We start from the raw sequence: 11,594 nt of genomic DNA, 5'->3' as shown, positions 1-11,594 counted from the left end.
GAGGTAGGTCCAGTCCTTGACTTCAGCAGAGCAAAAATCAGCAGGCAAAAGGGCAGCTCAGCAAAGAAAACAAGCTGTTCCTTAGAACAGCCAGCCAAGGCAAAGTTGTAATCCTTTCAGCTCAGCACTCTTTACTCCAACAGAGATAATTTCAGGTCAAGTAGTGTACTGATTTAGTAGGGCCAGAGCCCCAGTACTTATACTCAAATGTGCCTTTGAAGTGGGGGATGACTTCAAAGCAGCTCCTTGAAGTACACCTGTCCCCTTTCACCCCAGCCCTGTCTGCCAGGCTATCTGTGGGGAATAATCAGTCCTTTTTGTGAGAACAGGATGCAGTCTATTTAGATGTGTGAGTGTGAGCTCCTTCTCACACTTCCTGCCCAGCAGGGCTATCAGAATGCACATGAGTCCTCTGTCACACCCACCCTTCCGGTGTTTGTGGCTGTCTAGAGGGAATGCTCAATGGATAGCTCTTATCCAGCCAGAAATGTATTAGAGACAGACTGCAGGCACACAAAGCAAAGTTAAGAGCATAGAAAATTTCACTTCCTTAACGTTTAGAATAGAAGGTGGGTGTGGCTGGGCAAGTTTTTGGCAGCAAGGCTAGGACATTAGAAATTGAACAAACACTGATATACAGCAGTACCGACACAACACTACAGGAATCTTTAGGTTATATGATCACAACTCTTAATCAACTAGATCAGAATTGTTTTATTATCATTGTTCACTGGTAGTTCAAACATGTTTATGTCAATTTGTGTGAAGAGGACAGCCATACACATTTAAGCCTGCAACACATTTGTCAAGTAGTTTGACTACAATTGTGACATATTGTTTAAGATTTTGGATGGCTGTTTGTTGTTCTCTCGTTAGAGTATGTTATTTGAATTCTTTATTAGCTTCCGAATGGACAATGCTAAAAACACAGTTTGCTCTGATGTCAAAACCTCCTTTGGATTCAATTGTCGTTGTAGGATCATGATGAAGAAAGAAGATTTCCAATGTTATTTTTCGGAAAAACTCAAGTAGTTCTGTTTTTAAAAGTACAAAGTTTGTCTGTTTAGGAGGTACAAAAGACAAATCCTTCTCAAGAAGAGATTGTGAATTTCTCTGTAAAGATTTCAATCAATCATCATGGCCTACAAGAAATAGGTAAGTTAGCAGGCAGAAATACCCAAAAAGCTTAATTTTTAAGAGAAGAGTACTATATTTTTAAACATTTTGTTTAAGTTCTAAAAGTTTTTTCTCCCCCTTTGTTGTTTCAGTATATCTCGGTTTGATGTCCTGACTCAGTATTAGAACTTGAAAAGGCCAACTGAGACAGCATTGCCAACTGTGGATGATTATAGATGGCATCTGTTGCAGAAGACATGATATTAGAAGCAGGCAGTGAGGCAGGAAAAATGACAACAGAGGACTCAGCTTCTCCCTTCCCCAAGTCAGGGAGTATTAGCATCAATGGTGCTCAATGACTGAAGGGAAAAATCCTGCGGAAAGCAACAGCTATCCTTAAGCATATTATTGAGTATCAGCCATATGGTTTAGTTCGACATGCTTAATGGAAACAAAGCGATTCACTTCAGAACCAGGAAGAGGTGGCAACAAAACAGGTTGCATACCTTGAAGACCAAGGACTGGAACAGGAGCATGTTAAGATGTGCCAAATTCTTTTTTGATGGTCACCTTTTCTCAAAAAAGGTCTTCCACATTTGGAAGCCAGATGGAAATTGGAAATGTGACTCCTGTAGTTGAAGCTTGAGATGCAGGCAAATGTTTGCATGAGTTAGTGTCACAGAACTGTTGAAGGTTCTGCAAGACAGCACAATGATTATCTGCATCAAAGGTTGTGGCAACTGTCACAACATCTGGACTGTCAAGGTCTGGAACATACAGTGTGGGGGAAACTGTCTACACTAGTTTATATGGGGTGTGGTGTATGTATGCTCCTATGGCTACCACAATATATGTATTTTGGAAGGATAACACTATTATATTACCCTTCTTGCGTTGCGATTGTCAATACCTGTTGAGAGAAAGGCACAAGCATATCACAACGAGCTGTTGTTAGAGAAGTACATCATTGACTGTCACATCAGTGCGTTTTACATGCCAGTGGTGGTCATTGCGTGTCACAACACCATTGTACAAGTGTAGCAGGCACTCTCATACGTGGTAGTTCTGTGAGAGTGACTTGTGAATATATAATCAGATTAGAAATTTACGGGATACCAATGTGGGATCCTACAACTATTCAAAACTCACCTAGCATTAAAAACAATCAAACAACGACAGTGTCCTGCGGGTAAAGCTTCAGGGAGATCTTCTACCATGAGGCTGTATGTATAGGGGGAACATCTTAAAAACGGCTGGTTTATGCACATTCATTGGTGAGAATTACCCTTTAGTAAACATACTTTCATTAGTCACATGACCAAGTTAAATAATTGGACTTCACTGGGACTATGAATTCCGGGGATTGTTGGAAAAGGTAAACAATGATATTTCTGTTTGGTGATTTTAATTATCTGTACTCATTTAAATAGGTTATTTACTGATGGCGTAGTATTGAAAGACATATACCTGACAATTTGCTGTGAAGGGGGGACTTAATAAACTGTGTGGTCCCTCTTTCTGTTTGTCCCATCGGAAATTGTGTGAGGAGTATGTACTCATAGGTATTGGTGAGCAGTCACCGTGTTTCCCCACAGAGGGCCTCCCTAGATGTTATGGAGGCGGCACTAGAAAAAACCGAATGGACATCGGCAACACCAATTCCATTTATCATGGAATGTGCTGAAAAAGTTCTTACTGAGAACTTCTTTGAATTCAAGGGCACGTACTACCACCAGATACAGGGCACTTGCATGGGAAGTACAGAAGCCTCAAGCATAGCGTGCCTGTACATGGCCGACTTTGAGGAAAACCACATATCCTCATTATCAAACCCCTGCCATGAAAATATCACACTATGGCGACGTTACATAGATTATATCCTGATTTTTTTGTCAGGAAACATAGACTCATATAACGAGTTCTTTGAGTGGATCAATAGTCTGAATCCCTATCTAGCCTTCACTGTAATAAATGATGATGCAGAGTCCACTTGATAGGTTATGATCCTTTATTCAGGTTCCTTCCAGCTTAGACAGATAAGTTAAGATTGTAGGTTGATAGAGAGAAACCCCACCAGGAGCTCGCTGTTGGTAGCTCAGCCTCAAGTGACCAACTGCCACAACAGGGAATAGAAAGGTACAGTCAGCTAGAGAGACTCCTTGGCATTCTATGATGTCATTAGTATAATAGTATTGTCTAGCCAGAGAGGAACAGTGAAGATAGTATTTACTACATATCCTCTCTCTTTATGGAGTAATAGCAGAACAAAGGAATAATCAATAATAATACCTAATATGTTTCAAACAGCAAGGAAGTACACATTTAAGAATTACCAAAAGTAGTAGTGTACAACGAAAGATGACTTTAACATGAGGTACTATTATTTAAGAAAAGAACAAAGATTCATCATTAAGACATCAGCATTATGACATAATATGCCACATCCCCTCTCCTTAACAAAAGAGTGAGGTTTTGAAACAAAACTAAGACTACCCTTAACACAACTCTTGATGAAGATATGTCGACACCTAATGTATGACAAAAATACAACTCGAAATCTCACCTAAATGAAGCCCTGGCCAGTAGCCACAAGTAGGTAGACTCAGATAAAACACAGTGTACACACAATCTCTACCAATAACAGGAGACGTTGAACCTCTCCTGAGAAGGGTACGTTGCAGGACAGCATGGGCGTTGACTACCCAACAAAACCACAAAGCCTCCCCTGAATAGGGTACACCGCAGAGTAGACAAAATATCTCTGGGAAAAGGGATTAACACTTATGGAACATACTATGGGCGTTGACTACCCAAAAAGAACACTTAACCTCCCCTGAAAAGGGTACACCGCAGAGTAAACAAAATATCTCTGGGAAAAGGGGCATGGACTATCCATTTATACTTATAGAACATACTACGGGCATGGACTACCCATCAACATCCCCAAACAACCAACCATGGGCATGGACTACCACAGACACTAACGTCCCCAGACGAGGGTACAGCGCAGAGTAAAGACTATAACCCTGGGACAAGAGATGGGTATGGACTACCTACTAATACCAACATCCCCAGAAGAGAGTACAACCATTGGTATGGACTCACAAACACCAACATCCCCAGAAGAGGGTACAACCATGGGCATGGACACACCTTGTGAATTGGTATGGGCTTGGACTACCCACAATGACACTACACCCACTCTAATAATCGAAACAACACCAAACCCTACATGGAATTCACTATGAGGTACTCTATAACTCTAGAAAAATGATTTCGGTAGAGTTAAAAGCTGTCAATCTGATCCCACATGCAAACGATAGGGCAAACACTGAAGAGACCATTAACAACACAAAAGATTATGCTGAAAACAATATGCAAGGTAAACACTTCAAAATAAAATAGTAAATAATGCCAGCTCCGGTGAGCGACCTCTCACCCGAGTTCCATGCACTCAGCTTCTTGTAGTCAGCGCTGAAACTTGCATAAAAAACGGAATGTTACCCAGTCTTCGAATGTCAGGCAGTCTTGTAACAAAAATATGTCAAAGATCAAATGGCTATACTCTTCTGTAGCCAGACAGCACAACGTTTCTCGAAACCACCATGCCGAGATTGTTAAGATGGGCGAAATACAGCAAAGTAGTAAAGATGTTAGGCAAGTTGAAGTATTGTCAAAAAAAAACTAAAATGGCGGCACGCCTCTTGACGCTGCGCCGGGAGGTTCAAGGCACGTTGGTGCACTAACGTGTTGCCAGGCAGCTGGAAGGCAAGACGTCACAGCGAAGACGGAGGCATGACGAGACCGGTAAGATTATGACCGGTAAGAGCGTGCGTGTAGAAAGGCTCGTGACATTTTAAAAATGCGGCGGTTCGACTCTCATGAACCAAACTGCATTGAGAATCGAATAGAAGGTTAATAAAAATGTCCTCCACTCACAAGCAAAAATACTGTTCATAGTTGCGCCGAGTCTTCTTTCAACAAGCACTCTTTTGAGCAGCTCGCACTTGGTAGGAAAGCTAAACTGCCAAACTGCTCCGGAAAATTGAGGCTCTCCGTGTTCTCCGTGTCCACTTCAATGTGCAGAAACGCACAGGAAAGCCATAACAATCCTGTAACTTTACATAATGCTGCAATACACCTACCAGGAAAAGTCTCCACTTGTCTTGTCAGAGGTTCCTCGCAAAGCAGAGCCTCCGCAGAGCGTGCGAGAAGGTGGACACAGATGGTTCTTGTTAACCAGTGTTATAAATCACCCAGACAGTTCCTCTGAGAAAGGTTAGAAAAGTTCACCGCAATAAACTTCCTCACATACGCATTTACATAGCGCAGGCTGTGAAGAAAATCCCAAGTTGCAAGTTGAAATGCACAGCCATCTTTTTTTTTTTTTTTTGTAACTTGCCAAAGTATAATTTGCCAGTTGCTGTCAACACTTAACGCTTCCCACACTGGATGAAGGCCAGACGAAATGGGTACACATTGCAGGCCTCAGGGTAGAGTGTTGCTGGTGAAACTTTTCCCAGATATGAACAGCATGTAGACAGGCTAATTAGTAACAAACGCTCCGGTTACAGGTTGTCCAGATACACGCAGACATAAACATAAAGATGTATGCCCAGGGTGTAGGCTGTCCAGGTGTGATAGGACACTGGTGGGGTGAGCTGGGCATTACCTTTTGTCATATGTTTAGTTTTCACAAAGTCTTTAATTCCTTACTTTAGTTTCTTTTCTTCAAGCAGCTTTCTTAGAGCACAGATAGGTTCATCCTCTTCAAAACGTCGCCAAGTTGTAATAAATGATGATGCAGAGTCCACTTGATAGGTTATGATCCTTTATTCAGGTTCCTTCCAGCTTAGACAGATAAGTTAAGATTGTAGGTTGATAGAGAGAAACCCCACCAGGAGCTCGCTGTTGGTAGCTCAGCCTCAAGTGACCAACTGCCACAACAGGGAATAGAAAGGTACAGTCAGCTAGAGAGACTCCTTGGCATTCTATGATGTCATTAGTATAATAGTATTGTCTAGCCAGAGAGGAACAGTGAAGATAGTATTTACTACATTCACCATCACAGCTTCTGACAACCAGATAGCATTCCTGGATCTGAAAATAAACATTGAAGGGGGATCGCTTAGCACTACTCTATTCAAGAAAAGCACAGACCGCAACAGCCTTTTGCATTATACCAGCCACCACCCAAAGGCCTTGCGATCCAACCTTCCATTTGGACAATTCCTAAGAATACGACGCAATTGTAGCACTATGACTAATTACAAAACAGAGTCTGCTATACTATCCAGAAATTTGAGAGAAAGAGGATACCCGACCAGAGACATAAAAAGAAGTATGAAGAGGGCACAAAATAACAATAGGGAGAGTCTGATAGAATTAAGAGAGAGAAAACCCACAACTGCCCAACCAATGACATGTGTGACCACATTCACTCCAAAATCGAATCAGATAAGAAAAATAGTGAAACGCCATTGGTCCATACTTAATACTGGTACCCTAAACATAGACCAACCAAGGTTTGCCTTCAAAAGGTCTAAAAACATAAAAGACATCCTGATCCACACTAGACCTAAGACCAGCAATGAACCGAACAGACAAACTACTCTATGGAATCTACCACCTGTAACTGGTCACTACCCTTGTGGCAATTGCGCAGCATGCCCATTTACTAAAAAGTACAAATGCATCACCTTATCTGAATCATTTAAATGGGAAATTAGAAACCATACAAATTGTAACAGTACCAACTGCATCTATTTGATCATATGCCCATGCAATTTGTACTACATTGGCTTGACGACACGCAATGTAAAAACCAGAATTTCTGAACATCGCAGTAACTTTAGATGTAAAAAGGACAATACAAAAATGTGCAAACACTTTCTAGAAAGGAATCACACCCCAGACTCAATCCAATGGCTCGTTCTGGAAGCGTGCCCATATATCTCGAAAGAAGGGTTATTCCATAAGGAACAACGGTGGGTCCATAGGTTATCAAGTGACAGTAATGGTCTGAACGAAGACATACCTTGGACCACCCTCTAATTGATTCCCTAACCTTGGACCACCCTCTAACTGAACCTCTAGTTGTAATCTATCCCCATTCCTCAACCAAACGAGAGACTAAAACTGAGAATAAATAAACACAAAGATATACTGAAGATAAGTGATTTTAATTAATGATGATAGCCACCTCCCTCTGTAATCTACAGTTGGATAACCTCTTTTACATCAACTTCACCATTCCAAAATGGCCGACACTTTTTCACCGCTTTGACCAGACGGTTTAAAAGCTATAGCACCGCCATGATTTATGCCAACTAATACTAAACTACCGATATAGCAATAACAACATGAACATATCCAATGTCCTAGTATCCACCCACTAGTCCCCGACATACACACACGCTTATTTGTGTATTTAAATCACTACACTATAGTTGTATCATTACAAAGTCAAAGTCAAAGTTTATTGATTATGATTTGGCTCTCGTTGAGGGCCACATAAAATAACATACATATTATCATGGCAAAATAAGCAAAGGTTACATACAGCTTCAAAAATAAGCACTGGAATATAGACGCATAATACACTCATCAACCTCTCCCAAAATCACATTAATATATGTCTAAAAATTCTTTAAAATAATTAAATAATCTGAAACAGAACATTTCGTTAGGGGGGCAATACAGAGCATTGAAAAACATTTTTATATTCAAAATTCCCAACTGTAGACAAATTGGTTTTATCCATTTTTTGCGCAATAAGCGTAATATCGGGCAAATAAACAATACATGGTTGAGGTCTTGAGCAGCATTATTACATAGGTTGCATAACGGAGACACACCATACCATCTTGCAAGGAGTGTATTAAGTGGAAGCAAATTATGGCGTAAAAGGAACCATATCCTCCGGACACCATGTGGGATATTCCACCTTAAATATTGTTGTGCTTGTTTAGGTGTATAAGTTAGGACCAGGGCTTCCCTTTCTTTATACTTCTGTTGGGCAAGTATATCCATCTTATAACACAGTTCCCAGGACCTACTTTTTAGCTTTAGCTTTAACTCTGATGGAGAGAGAGAAAATAACGTACTTTCATCAAGTTCCAAGAATAAAACAGCTTTTCTGAAGTTTTTTAACAGCTGCGAGAACTCATTAAAGTTACCTAAAAGCTCCTTTTTTAAGATTTCACGTAGGGTTCCTGGTTTACCTCTGGCCAGGCATGCTACCCACCTTACAAGAGCGGCCAGCCCTTGAGCCCAACAGCTTCGCAGACCAAATTCCAGTCTGCAAGAGGATGTGGAGCAGGCTGAATTAAGAGAGGAAATTTTCCTTAATATCTTTCCCTCCGTTTTTTGCATAAAATCCCATTGATTTAAGTCCACCAATTCTAATCCATACAGGAGGGTGGCAGGAATCTTCGCTCGAAATACCTCCAAGCAAGAAGAAAGGTGCCTCTTCCCTGTTGCATTATATAAGGAACATAATCCCCTGCCATGGGCCATTGCTTTTCTAGAATTATTTTCAATGTGAGGCTTCTCACTAAGATTAGAAGATATTGTTTTGCCCAGAAATGTATAGGAGTTAACTACCTCAAGTTTTTCTCCGCTTAATGACCAATTAAAGCTCCTAGATCTGCATTTCTTCTTACCAAAGATGCACATGATCTTGCTTTTTGAGCTATTAATTTTCATATAGTGTTTATCCGCGAAATCATTCAATGTATGAAGACGATTAGCAAGCCCTTTTGGGGTCAGATCTAAAACTAGTATGTCATCTGCATACATTAGAATAGATATGGCAGTCCCTCCAATAACTGGGGCAAGACCCTCACAATCTGCAACTGTAGTTGGTAAATCGGCCATATACAGGGAAAACAGAGTGGGAGCCAATATACAACCCTGTTTTAAACCATTCCGGGAGGGGATTGCTTGAGTGAGTCCCCTTTCTCCGCCTTGTAACACTCTACACCAAGTATTACAATGTAGGGACTTAACTAAGTCCAATAAGTATCGCGGCATACCCAATGACGTCAGTTTTCTCCACAGCGTCGGTCGGTCAACCCTATCGAACGCTGCGGAGAAATCTATAAATGCTGCATATATGCCCCCACCACGAACCCGCACATATTTGTCTACGATTACATGTAGCATAGTTAGGTTATCTAGAGTTCCATGCTCTTTTCGAAAGCCTGTCTGTTCCCTAGGAATAATATTATTTAAGAGTGCCCAGTCTGTTATTAAAATTAATAAAAGTTTCGCAAAGATTTTTCCTATCGCATCTAGTAAGGCAATTAGGCGATAATTAGAGGGATTATCACGGTCTCCTTTTTTAAAAATTGGAATCAAGATACTTCCCCGCCAAGAGTCAGGAACTGATCGATTTTTAAAGCACGCCTGGAACACTGGAAGAAGAATCCTGCTCCAAGTGGTTACGTCTTGCTTAATTATAGACATGGGCACTTCGTCCGGTCCCATGGCCCCGGAAGAGCGCATGCTCTTAATTGCGGTAGCTATGGAAGACTCAGTGGGGAATTCCATTTGAGCATCAATATTACAGTCTGGAACCCGAGCATCACCCCCTGCCTCATTTGATGCATATAAGGTGAGCACGAATTGGGTCCAGACATCTTCAGAGATAACAGAAGGAGTGGATGTTTTTACAGCACCACATCCTTGTCTTATTATGGACCAAAAAGCTCTAGAGTTTTTACTCCTGGATGCTTCTCTTAGACTGATCCAAACCATATCTTCTTTGTCTCTTTTTAGCTTGGCTCTCAATCTCACCCTCCTTCTCTTTAACAAAGCCAACTGTATCCCAATCTCTCCTGATCTATTGAGATATTGTATCCTAACCAATTTATTAATCTCTTTATTTAACTTTAATAGAGGGCTAGGAGAGAAATATTTCTTTTTAAACTTTCCTCTACTCCTGGCCATTTCAGTATCATTACAAAGGATTACAAGGGTGGAATAAATGTTTCAAGCTTTTCTAGTCTATTTTAGTGTCTGAACCGCCAAAACACTTCTGAGATAAAAAGTCCAGACAACCACTTTATAATTATTAAGCACGTACTCTGGGCCGTTTTAGACACGTTAAGATGGCCGCCAACTTTAGAGAACCAATGGGAGGCATCCTAACTTAAACATATAAACAGGAAGTCTGATTCCACCAACCATCCACCCGGTTCCAGCGGCGATGGGTAGGTGTTAGACACGCAGCTCAGGATACTACCAAGTAAGTGACCCACACCCGAGAATTGTTTTAGAGCAGGATAATTATTTTCCTAGCTTCTAAGTTCATAGCCGAACATCTAGTAGAAACGCGCATAAATATGCCAACACGTGCTACCGGTATACACTTCACCAGCGCGTAAAACGGGCGCTCGAGTGATATAAAGCTTTAATGACCGTGGAATTTACATGCACTCACGGCAAAAAGCCTCGAGATTTCGCTATAGCGCTACACTGAAGAGCCTTTTTCACCACGGGCCAGCGTTAGCTTTACAATGTTAACATGCACGCATTGTTTGCTATGCTTAGAGGTCCCCGCATAACGTACAAGACAATACAAGCGAAATGACCCGTACATCCGTTTTGTCGGACGATCTGCTTAGAAACACGGTGACTGCTCACCAATACCTATGAGTACATGCTCCTCACACAATTTCCGATGGGACAAACAGAAAGAGGGACCACACAGTTTATTAAGTCCCCCCTTCACAGCAAATTGTCAGGTATACTACGCCATCAGTAAATAACCTTTTTAAATGAGTACAGATAATTAAAATCACCAAACAGAAATATCCTTGTTTACCTTTTCCAACAATCCCCGGAATTCATAGTCCCAGTGAAGTCCAATTATTTAACTTGGTCATGTGACTAATGAAAGTATGTTTAGTAAAGGGTAATTCTCACCAATGAATGTGCATAAACCAGCCGTTTTTAAGATGTTCCCCCTATACATACAGCCTCATGGTGGAAGATCTCCCTGAAGCTTTACCCGCTGGACACTGTCGTTGTTTGATTGTTTTTAACGCTAGGTGAGTTTTAAATAGTTGTAGGATCCCACATTGGTATCCCGTAACTTTCTAATCTGATTATATATTCACAAGTCACTCTCACAGAACTACCACGTATGAGAGTGACGGCTACACTTGTACAATGGTGTTGTGACACGCAATGACCACCACTGGCATGTAAAACGCACTGATGTGACAGTCAATGATGTACTTCTCTAACAACAGCTCGTTGTGATATGCTTGTGCCTTTCTCTCAACAGGTATTGACAATCGCAATGCAAGAAGGGTAATATAATAGTGTTATCCTTCCAAAATACATATATTGTGGTAGCCATAGGAGCATACATACACCACACCCCATATAAACTAGTGTAGACAGTTTCCCCCACACTTAGATACCTGCTAATATAGTCAACTGTGGTCCTGAAGAATCGCTAGATATTT

This window comes from Lissotriton helveticus, chromosome 8 (assembly GCF_964261635.1).
Source record: "Lissotriton helveticus chromosome 8, aLisHel1.1, whole genome shotgun sequence".
Taxonomy (NCBI): domain Eukaryota; kingdom Metazoa; phylum Chordata; class Amphibia; order Caudata; family Salamandridae; genus Lissotriton; species Lissotriton helveticus.
The sequence above is the reverse complement of the archived record's forward strand: the minus strand, read 5'-3'. Positions refer to the sequence as shown.